The 12,406-nt window shown below is 38.3% G+C and overlaps 1 long non-coding RNA gene across 1 annotated transcript in view; it reads right to left on the minus strand.

Annotated features, from left to right (window-relative positions):
* Positions 1 to 1,870: 1,870 nt before the first annotated feature.
* Positions 1,871 to 12,406, minus strand: part of LOC131919863 (uncharacterized) — a 56,285-nt gene continuing 45,749 nt past the window's right edge. Inside the window, exon 3 of the long non-coding RNA XR_009381437.1 lies at positions 1,871 to 2,022. This is a non-coding gene — a long non-coding RNA (uncharacterized LOC131919863). The remainder of the gene's footprint in view (positions 2,023 to 12,406) is intronic.

Below are 12,406 nucleotides of genomic sequence, written 5' to 3' on the forward strand. Positions count from 1 at the left end.
ATCCTGATAGTTTCAGAAGTCAGGTTCTTCATCGTAGTAAATCCTGCACATTTCCTCACTCATTCCAACTTTCAGTTTCTGTAGCACCATAGGAGGGAAAGTAAGTCTAAAGTCGAGGGTTAGCTCCTTGCTCTCATCTCAGATCTCTAACTTTCAAGTTTATTCCTTTTGGCAATCAGCAGCTCTCTGCTCCCAAATGAATTTCAGAGTGAAGAAATGCACTCTCCTCTGGCACGAACCTTCTGGGAGTGCATGCGAAACTCAACAGACATAGAAGATGCCAAGTACATCTTAAATTTCTAGATACATATTTTTAAATACTCAGTGGGTCATCTATAAAAAAAACAGCAACAGTATATAATTTTATATATTTATAAAAATATAATTTTATATTTATAAAATATAATTTTACTGAAAACCTAGCCTTCATTTAGAAGTAATTAAAAAATAGCAGAAATTAATTCCTTCAGATTGGAGCAGACTCAGGAAAGAATGGTGATAAGATTGATGGGGAAGGGGAGAAGGAGAAAGGATCCTGGAGGAAGCCTTACATGTCAGTCATAGTCATTGGAACAGTAAAAGGGTAGCGGTCAGGGAGGGGTGGTGGAAGAGGTAGCCTGCTCATCTATTCCATCCATTTACCATCTTTGGATGTGTGTTCTCCAACAGACTGATTTATTAGTTTTGTTGCAATGAGTAAGGGAGTAAACATACTTTTGTGTTTTTCACATAACATTGAATATTTTTCTTTCATTATTTTAAGTAGTTAAATTTATTTTGACTGATACATAAAATAAAGATTATGCATATTAAGGGGCACTATGGGCTGTTTCAGTACATGCAAGGCTGTGTGATGTTTAAACAAATTTCAACATTTCTACTTGCTCAGATATTTGTGTTTTCCTATGGTAGAAACATTCAAAATACTTTCTCTAGCTTCCTCAGATATTCAGTACCTTAGACTATCTAGTCATTCTACTGTGCAGCACACCAGCATTATATCATCTATTTAATGATAATAAAATCTCCACTGATTAAGTTTTCCCAGTCACCTGTGTGCCCTATTCTTCCCAAACTCTGGTAACCATCATGTTGCCTCTGCCTTTCAGGTAGCATACCATTTCAAATGTAAGAGTGCTCTTTATAAAAAAAGTATCTTTGTGTCGCATAATGCACATGAGCCTGGAAATAAGGTAACATTTGCTTTGTATTTCCCATCTGGATCTGAGACGGGGCATGACCTGAACTCCGTGGATCTCTATCCTCTATTGGAAAATAGAGCGGCATATCTAAATCATGGAGCTCCTGTCCATCAACCATTGCCCTTGCTCTATGGTGTCACAAAAAGAGTGCAATCATTAATTGACACTAAGTTGACAAAAGTTTTGAATATTTTCAAATTCAAATACAATATAACTTAAAGGTAAAACAATCTTACATAATTCCACTGCAATTTTTACCTTAGTTTCTTCAACAAATCCACGAAGTATATAGTGATGCCTCACCCCACCCCAACTTCTAGGACTCTAAGCTTGGCCTAGACCAGATAAAGTCCATTATTACCCTAAGTATTACTATATTCTTTTTGTGAAAGCAATAGTTATTTTAAAAGCAGTAGAAATTGAATTCCTCTACACCCATACACAAAAAGGCAAAAGTCAATCATAAAAATTAGTAAGTTGAACATGATAGCAAATGGCTCATGAATCATGGAGAAAACTTAGAAGTCTATGTCCTCCAGGTTACTGGTCCTGCCACTCTTTATTAGAAGTCCTCATGTTTTCATCTTGTATTTGCTATCTACAAGATTATATTCTGTTTCTCTTGGGTTGATGTTAGACATGGTAATAAAAATAACACTGACCTCCCATAGGCAAAAGACTTTGGGAGTCTTGCTGTCTTGTGTGGGATTTTCAAGTATCTTTTGTAGTTGTTTTTCCACTACCCACTAGCCTGGGCCCTCTGCCAGCTCTGGGAGCAGCTTGCCCCCTGGAAGGCTGTGGGTGACTTCTCCAGGTCAGCCTGCAAGAAGCAGAGAGAATAGTGTGCTTGTCAATGCTGCTAGTTCACTGTGGCCAGGAAGGGGCCAAAAGCAGAAGAAATTCTCATCCATGCCTACTTAACTGCTCGGCAAGAGAGAAATCAAAGCATTCACAACAGCAAAGGGGTGCCTGGTGGTTTTCACTAGAGGAAAACAGGGTCAGTGGATAGGGTTGCATATCTTTGTGAACCTTTCTGTCTTAGTGTCTCCCCTGGGCTCCAAGTTTTTGTACCTCAGGCCTACAGTTGCTCTTTCTTTGTTCAAAATATTTTCTAGGACTCCCATGCAAACACAACAGTAATGGATACTAGATCTTTTGCATATTCTTCCCTGACAAAAAGATCAAAGGAAGTGATTAAGCAAGTCTCTCCTGGATGTGGACTCCTTCCCCAACCCCTTTTTAGTTTTAAGCATTACTGGAAATTCACAAGTTCCTTTTTGCTCTTTCATGAAATGGAGAGGTAGAAGTCATAGAGGAGTTGCTCTGGGCATCACCATGCCAGTCTCATGGAAATCTTAGTGTTTCCAGCCCTTGGAGAGGGTCTCCACTCTTTCACCTCCTCAAGCCAGGTAGAGAGAGGGCTTCTGCACTTACAGCTGAGCTCTCAGCCAATGTTGTATGTGAGGGACTACATTTGCTTATTTTAAAATTTTCATTTGTTTTTAAATTAGTAAACAAAGCAGCATATTTCATTATAGAAATTTCACACTTACTATATTTTTGTCGATTCCCATCCCCAATTCCACTCTCCTTATAGCCCCTACTTTCACATCTTAGCTATTCTAATGCCCTCCCCAAACCCCTTCCTTAATTTCTCTTCCCCTCTTCTCATGCTGCAAGGACCTATTTCAAGAGCTTTCAATCTTAATTCTCAGGGCACCGTGGGGGTTTGCTATATTTATTCCCATTTGCAGATAAAAGAATGGAGAGAGACAGGGCAAGTGATTTGACTAAGCTCACATATCAAGTAAATTCAGGATACAACACAGTTGCCACTCTTAAGTACTGGATTCAGGTCTGATCTACAAGACCTCATTTTTCTTTTATCTAGAGTCCTTAACACTAGCAGTCTTTGACTGAGCATCTGGAGACTATGAAGAATCAACAAAGCAATTATATGATTTGATGCTACTCAGACTACTCAAACCAGAGTGACTAAATACCCATGTTCATCTCAAACTTTAACTTATTACTCTCATCTCAAGCCCTATTTATTCTCAAAAATATCCTGGCTTGCATAATAAATGATATGGCTATCTTAAATTGAAACACAAAACACACTTGAGAAAACCCATAGTGGAGTGTTAATTTGGACATTGCACTTACTTCTAGAAATAAGACCTCTTTGTTCTTGGCCAAATTTTTATTTAGGAATTCTGGTTTGATGTCAGGCACACTTGCCTTGTGGGAAATAAATGCAGTCTGTGTATTTAAAATTCTTACCATGTTTCTTGTGGGGAGGTGTATGTTTTGCTTGCATTTGTTCTTATATAGGAAAGCTTGCTCAATGGGTTTTTCTTATTGTATCTTATCACTTAGGAAGGAATGTGTAGTTGATTGAGATGGAAAAAATTCCTCATGACAAATAGTGGTGATTTGGATATTCATCATACTCAATGGGGTGATTTGAATGAGAATGCTGCCCCCCCATAGGATCATATGAGTTAATGCTCGGTCTCCATTTAGTGGGACTGTTTGGGAAGGATTAGGAGAAGTGGCTTTATTGGAGTAGGTGTGGCCTTGTTGGATGAGATGTGTCACCGGAGTTGGGCTTTCAAGCTTCAACAGCTTATGCAGTGTCCAGTCTCACTCTCTCTGCCTGCAACTTATGGATCATATGTAAGCTTTCTGCAACTGTTGCAGCACCATACCTGCCTGCTGCAATGCACCCTACCAGAACAGTCATGGACAAACCCTCTTTATTGTATGCAAGCCACTAGTGAAATGCTTCCTTCTGTGCATTTCCTTGGTCATGGTGTTTCATCCTAGCAATAGAACAGTAATTAAGACACTCAGTATATGCAAAGGAATATGTCATGAAAGCAGGCACCAAATTCACAAGAAAAAGGAAGAAGGGAGCTTGAAACCTCATGTAAAGTATTTGGGTTAATATGAAGAGCAACATGTTCTGAGAAAAAATTGAAGGAAACAAGAGATACTAAAAGAGAAGGTTGGAAAAGTCATTGGCTGGTGGTATTTTTGATGGGTTAGGGAAGAGGATGTTGAAGAGACAGGAAAATCAAAAGAATGGACATGAAGAATTTGGATGATGCTATTGCAGAGGTAATATAGTCTGAACAGAACTAGAGTGAAATTAAGCTTCATAATTTGATGGTAGATGACTATCGTAAGTACCTCCATAGGGTGCTGAAGGGCAAAGGAGTAGAGGATTATTAATATACTTTTAAATAAGAACTTTAGATGTAAGTTAGCCCAGGATGGAACAGTGGTATATCTGGAGTGATATGCTAATAGTATTATACTATATTTTCCACTCTTGGTCAAAGTTATAATTTGTAGTAGTAAAGAGATTTTGGAGAGTTTAAGAAATCACAAATCTTATTTATTGTGTGAAGTAACTTTCATATTTTTATGCAGTCTTTGTAGATCAGTATTTTCCATTGTCCCTACTGTATACTCATGCAAATAAAACATAATTGTCTTAGCTTTGGTATCTCAAATAGAAGAAAGAGAAAGACTAGATTGCCATAGTTTTATACGGAAGTAGAATTCTAACGTTGCAAAAGTTGTGGAAGAGGGAACAAGGCACAGAAGGATGGGAAGCAAATGCAAAGTGATGTGGTACAGGTGATTTGGAGATGGCTTCAAGGTGCTAGCTGATGGGATATATGGAAACTATGGCCAGAAAAATTCACTACAATGAATATATCTTCTGTGCCATTCTAGTGATGTCTCTCATCGGACCATTTGTTCCAGGAATTGCCAATATATATTCTGGATCATATCATATGAATTATACATAAATTATATATCAACATATATATATATATATTTCTCAAATACCATAATTTTTTATTTTTAAATTGTAAGCCTCAATGTATCTTGAACCTTAAAATAGTTAAAGGCTTATAAAATGGGGTTACATATCATCTTTGTAACACTCAGAATTCTAGTCTTCAAAATGAAGCATCTAATATGACACTCTACCATTGGCAATTCATAGCAAAGACCATGGCCATTGCATCTCAATAATTTCCTTGACATTTCACACAGGTAAAAACCAGTAGACATGTTTATCCAAAAGTCAATCTGGACTTTTAAGCCATGCATACAAGTCAAGAGAATCTTCCCCAACAGGCTTTCCTAAAATTATCCACACACTTTCAATTTTATTACAAACAATAATAGTAAGTTTGGTTACTGTTGTAATGACTAACAGTTATTCTAAAATGAATTCATTATTTTAAAGTAACTATTGCACTATCTACTGCACTAGCTGAGATTTTGAAAATTAAATAAAGCAAGGTTAAATAAATTTCTCAGGGACACTATAGTAGACATGGGGAGGATTTTAGTAGAAATTTATTAATTAGTATCTTTCCTACAAAGGCACGTGCTGATTAGCACATGAAGATTAATTTACTACATTGTCATAGCTGCAAACCAGTACCTCAATAAGAATCTATAAAGCACCATGTTGATGTAACCATGGGAAAGAATAATTTTAGAGAATGGTAGTAATGAAACAGGAGAAAGTTATCAACAGGGGCTGGTTTAAATGAAATTACTTGAGATAAATAAATAAAGGAGGTAATGTAAGATAGTACATGTACCAGTATTGCTCTAACACAGCTCTTTTGATAAAAATATCTTAAACTATGAATCCTGAACCTCATCTTCAGACTTTTCTGTAAAATTACAGAATGTTTAATTAGCATTTATGATTTGAAAGTGACAAATACTGATTCATTATTAAAACATTTGGGGTATGAAACAAGCTGAATACCTGTAATAGATGCTGAAAGAAATTTTTTTACTGTAGTGATGCCATTTATAGATGTGTATATCAGAAATGGATGCATCCAGAAATGAGGAAAAATTAATCTTGATGTACTGAAAAAAGAAAACAGCTTCTCCCACTCAGAGAGTCCTGCCTCTAGGACCTAGGCTCTGGGGCACGGCTCATGCCCAGGAATCCCCACCCATCACTGACTTAGTTGCCAGCCAGCAGGGAAAAATCCTGTGGACAGGCTCCCCCACCAAAGCCTCCATTGAACCTTGCAATCTACAAGACCCACACCGTACCCCAAATCCTCACATCCCTCTGTGACACCAGTGGCTTTCTGAGACACAGAATCTGTCACGTCTGATTGGACCAAGAGCAGCTCCCTGATACACAGAATCCACCAGCTGTAATTAGATCAAGAGCTACAATTAGACCCAGAGTGGGCCCCTGAGACACAGACACAGCAAGCACAGACTGGACCAAGAGCAGTTCGCTCAGACACAGGCACCTCTTGCACATATTGGAGGAAGAGATGAGTAGATGTCAGTGCAAAAATACATACAAGTACATAAAGAACAATATGGCACCACCAGAACCTAGTGGTTCTACAACAGCAAGATATGAACATCATGACGTATAAGAAGCAGAAGAAAATGACCTTAAAAATAACTTCACAAAGACGACAGAGGCTTTTAAAGAGGAAATGAAAAATTCCCTTAAAGAAATTGAGAAATTTTTAAAGAATTCAATAAATCCCTAAAAGAAAGCCAAGGAAACAGGTGAATGAAACAGTTCAATTTTTTCCTTTGAAAAAAATTGAAAATTGAAATAGAACCAATGAAGAAGACACAAACTGAGGGAATTCTAGAAATAGAAAACCTGAGTAAACAAACAGGAACTAGAGATGCAAGCATAAGCAACAGAATACAAGAGATGGAAGAGAGAATCTCTGGCATGGAGGATACAATAGAGAAAATAGATTCATCAGTCAAAGGAAACACTAAAGCCAAAAAAGTCATAACAGAAAATGTCCAAGAAATCTCAGACACCATGAAAAGGCCAAACCTAAGAATGATAGGCATAGAAGAAGGAGAAGAATACCAACTCAAAGGCACAGAAAATATTTTCAACAAGATCATAGAAGAAAACTTTCCTAACTTAAAGAAGAAAATACTTATGAAGATACAAGAAGCTTATGGAACACCAAATAGACTAGACCCCAAAAAAAACTCCCCTCACCACATAATAATGAAATTACTAAACATACAGAATAAAGAAAAAATATAAAGAGCAGAAAAGGAAAAATGCCAAGTGACTTATAAAGGCAGACCTATCAGAATAACACCTGATTTCTCAGAGGTGACTCTGAAAGCCAGAAGGTCCTGGACAGACATAATACAGATACTAGGAGACCACAGATGCCAGCCCTGATTACTATACCCAGCAAAACTTTCAATCACCGTAGATGGAGTGAACAAAACATTCCAAGACAAAACCAGATTTAAACAAAACCTATCCACAAATACAGCACTACAGGAAGCACTAGAAGGAAAATTCCAAACTAAGGAAGTCAGATGTACCCATGAAACACACAGGTAATAGATAATCCCAAAGCAAATCCCAAAGAAGGGAAATACATACACACTACCACCAAAAGGTAATAGGCATTAAAAATCATTGGTCATTAATATCCCTTAGTATGAAAGGACTCAATTTGCCTATAAAAAGATACAGGCTAACAGAATGGATATGAAAACAGGATCCATCCTTCTGCTGCATATAAGAAACACACTTTTATGATGACAACTAGGGTAGACACCAATCTGAATGCAGGGGAAGGCTAGTTTAAGAACCCTCTCCACCATTGCTATGAGTCTTAGCTGGGGACAATCTTATGAGTTCCTGAGGTTTTTTCCCTAGCTGCAGATTTCTCCCCATCCCCTTAATGTTATACTGTGTCAAGCTATTTCTTTCATTGCTCTTTCTCCCTGTCTCTTCCCCATGTTCCCACTTCCCATCACCTCCCATCCACTCCCCTCTATTCCCCCCTCTCAGTTTGCCCAGGAGATCTTAACCCTTTTCCCTTCCTGGGGCGATGCATATGTGTCCCTCTTAGTGTCCTCCTCTTTACCTGGCTTCTCTGAGGTTGTGGATTGTAGCCTGGTTATCCTTTGCTTTGAGTCTAACACTTATGAGTGAGTACATACCGTGTTTGTCTTTTTGGGTCTGGGTTACCTCACTCAGGATGATTTTTTCTAGTTCCATCCATTTGCCTATAAATTTCATGATGACATTGGTTTGTTTTTTTTTTTAACCACTGCCTAATACTCCATTGTGTAAATATACCACATTTTCTTTATCCATTCTTCTGTTGAAGGGCATCTAGGTTGTTTCTAGGTTCTGGCTATTACAAATAATGCTGCTATGAACATAATGGAGCAAGTGTCCTTGTGGTTGAGCATCTTTTGGGTATATGCCCAGGAGTGGTATTGCTGGGTCTTGAGGTAGGTGGATTCCCAATTTTCTGAGATACCACCATACTGATTTCCAGAGTGGCTTTACAAGATTGCATTCCCACCAACAGTGGAGGAGTGTTCTCCTTTCTCCACATTTTCTCCAACATAAGCTGTCATCTGTATTTTTTTTTATCTTAGCTATTCTGACAGACATAAGATGGTATCTCAGAGTCCAGTGACTGATGGAAGCAGATGCAGACACCCACAACCAAGTACTTGGCCAAGATCCTGGAGTTCAGTTGAAGAGAGAGAGGAAGGATTGTAAGAGCAGGGGGGGTCAGAATCATGATGGGAAAAAACACAGAAATAGCTGACCCAAGCTAGTGGGAGCTCATGGACTCTGGACTGACAGCTGGGGAGCCTGCATGGGACTGAACTAGGCCTTCTGAATGTGGGTGAAAGTTGTGTGGCTTGATGGTGCTTGTGGGTCCCCTGGCAATGGGACCAGGACTTATTCTGGGTAAACAATGGCTTTATAGACCCCATTCCCTATGGCACAATGCTTTACTCAGCCTTGATGCAGAAGGGAGGAGCTAGGTCTAGCCCCAACATGGTATAACAGTCTGTGTTAACTACCCAAGAGAGGCCTTATTCTCTATGTGGAGGGAATAGGGGTGGGATGGGTAGGTGGGGGGAGCAGGGGAAGAGGAGGGAAGGGGGATGGGTTGGTATGTAAAATGAAAGAAAACTTTTTAAATAAAAATTTATATATATATATATATATATATATAAAGAGAGAGAGAGAGAGAGAGAGAGAGAGAGAGAGAGAAAGAGACAGAGAGAGACAGAGACAGAGACAGAAAAACTCACCTCAACTTCAAAGACTACCTTAGAGTAAAAGGCTGGGAAAACACTTTCCAATCAAATGGACTTAAGAAGCTGGTGTAGCTATCTTAATATCTAACAAAATAGACTTCAAACTAAAATCAATCAAAAGAGATTGAGAAGGACATTACATATTCATCACAGGAAAAATCTACCATGATAAAGTCTCAATTCTGAACATTTATGCCCTGAATACAAGGGCATCTACATTTGTAAAAGAAACATTACTAAAGCTTAAATCACACATCAAACCCCACACACTAGTAGTGGGAGTATTCAAAACTCCACTCTCACCAATGAACAGATCCACCAGACAGAAACTTAACAGAGAAATAAGGGATCTAACAGATGTTATGACTCAAATGAACTTAATAGATATCTACAGAACACTCCAACCTAACACAAGAGAAAACACCTTCTCAGCACCCCATGGAACCTTCTCTAAAATCAACCACATACTTGGTCACAAGTATGTGGGTTACCTCACTCAGGATATTTTCTACTTCCATCAGTTTGCCTGCAAATTTCACGATGTCATTGTTTTTTACTTCTGAGCAGTGCTCCATTGTATATTGTGGTGATACTGTGTTCCACAGAATATTGTGCACCCTAATAAACTTATCGGGGGTCAGAGAACAGAACAGCCACTAGATAGACATAGAGGCCAGAAAATGGTGGCACATACACCTTTAATCCTGGCATTCCTAAGGCAGAGATCCATTCAGATCTCTGTGAGTTCAAAGCCACACTGGAAATAGCTAGGCATGGTGACTCATGCCTTTAATCCCAGGAAGTGATGGCAGAAAGCCGAAAGGTATATAAGCCGTGAAGACCAGAAACTAGAAGCTTTTGGCCTAGTTAAGCTTTTGGGATTTTGAGCAGCAGTTCATCTGAGATTCATTCTGCATGAGGTCTCAGAGGCTTCCAGTCTGAGGAAACAGGATCAGTTGAACAATTGGCAAGGTGAGGTAGCTGTGGCTTGTTATGCTTCTCTGATCTCCCAGCATTCATCCCAATAACTGGCACCAGGTTTGTTTTTATAAATAAGAACTTTTAAGATTCGTGCTACAGTATATATGTACCACATTTTCTTAATCCATTCTTCGGTTGAGGGGCATCTAGGTTGTTTCCAGGCTCTGGCTATTATGAACAATGCTGCTATGAACATAGTTGAGCATGTGTCCTTGTGGTATTTGCAGGCTTTTTGGAGCCCACTACCTATGGTGGGACACCTCTCACAGCCTTGAGGTGGGGGAAGGGCTTGGACCTGGCTCTACTAAATGTACCAGGCTCTGCTGTCTCCCCATGGGAGGCCTTACCTTCTTGTAGGAGAGAATGGGGGGTGAGCTGGGGGGTAGAGAGGCTGGAGGGGCAGGAGAAAGGAAGAGAGAGATCTGTGATTGGTAAGTAAAATGAGTAAAAAAAATTTCTGAATAAAAAATCAGAATAACCTCCTGTATCTTGTCAGACCACCGTGGCTTAAATTTAGAATTCAACAACAACAAAAATTACAGAAAGCGTACAGTTTCATGGAAACTGAATAATGCTCAACTGAATCACCAATGGGTCAGAGAAGAAATAAAGAAAAAAATTAAACACTTCCTAGAATTCAAGGAAAATTAATGTACTACATACTCAAACTTCTGGGACACATGCTCAGTGAAAGCAGTCCTAAGAGGAAAATTCATAGCACTAAATACACACATAAAGAAGTTGGAGAAATCTCACACTAGTGACTTAACAGCACACCTAAAAGCTCTAGAAGAAAAAGAAGCAAAGTCACCCAAAAGGAATAGACACCAGGAAATAATCAAATTGAGAGCTGAAATCAATAAAATAGAAACAAAGAGAACAACACAAAGAATCAATGAAACAAAGAGTTGATTCTTTGAGAAAATCAACAAGATAGACAAGCCCTTATCCAAACTAACCAAAAGGCAGAGAGAGAGCATCCAAATTAACAAAATCAGAAATGAAAAGGGAGACATAACAACAGACAATAAGGAAATGCAGAGAATCATTAGATCATACCTGTATACTACAAAATTGGAAGATCTAAAAGAAATGGACAATTTTTCTGGATAGGTACCACATACCAAAATTAAAACAATACCAGATAAACAATTTAAATAGATCTCTAACCCCTCAGGAAATAGAAGCAGTCATTAAAATTCTCCCAACCAAAAACAACAAAACAAAAACAAGCAAACAAACAAAAAAACTCCAAGACCAGACAGTTTCTGTGCAGAAATCTACCAGAATTTCAAGGAAGAGCTAATACCAATACTTTTCAAATTGTTCTACACAGTAGAAATAGAAAGAACACTACCAAACTCTTTTTATGAAGTTAAGGTTACCCTGATACCCAAAACACACAAAGATGCAACAAAGAAAGAGAATTACAGACCAACCTCCCTCATAAATATTGATGCAAAAATACTCAATAAAATACTGGCAAACCAAATCCAAGAACATATCAAAAAAATTATCCACCATGATCAAGTAGGCTTCATCCCTGAAATGCAAGGATGGTTCAACATATGAAGATCTGTCAATGTAATACACTATATAAACAAACTGAAAGAAAAAAAACACATGATCATCTCACTAGATGCAGAAAAAGCCTTCAACAAAATCCAACACCCCTTCATGACAAAGGTCTTGGAGAGATCAGGAATACAAAGAACATACCTAAACATAACAAAGGCAATATACAGCAAGCCAACAGCCAACATCAAATTAAATGGAGAGAAACTCAAAGTGATTCCACTAAAATTAGGAACAAGACAAGGCTGTCCACTCTCCCCACATCTATTCAATATAGTTCTTGAAGTCCTAACTAGAGCAATAAGACAGCAAAAGGAGATCATGGGGATACAATCTGGAAAGGAAGAAGTCAAACTTTCTTTATTTGCAGATGATATGATACTATACATAAATGACCCCAAAAATTCTACCAGGGAACTCCTACAACTAATAAACACCTTCAGTAATGTGGCAGGATACAAGATTAACTAAAAAAAATCAGTAGCTCTCCTATACATAATTGACAAGCA

This window comes from Peromyscus eremicus, chromosome 9, assembly GCF_949786415.1.
Source record: "Peromyscus eremicus chromosome 9, PerEre_H2_v1, whole genome shotgun sequence".
In the NCBI taxonomy this organism is placed as follows: Eukaryota; Metazoa; Chordata; class Mammalia; order Rodentia; family Cricetidae; genus Peromyscus; species Peromyscus eremicus.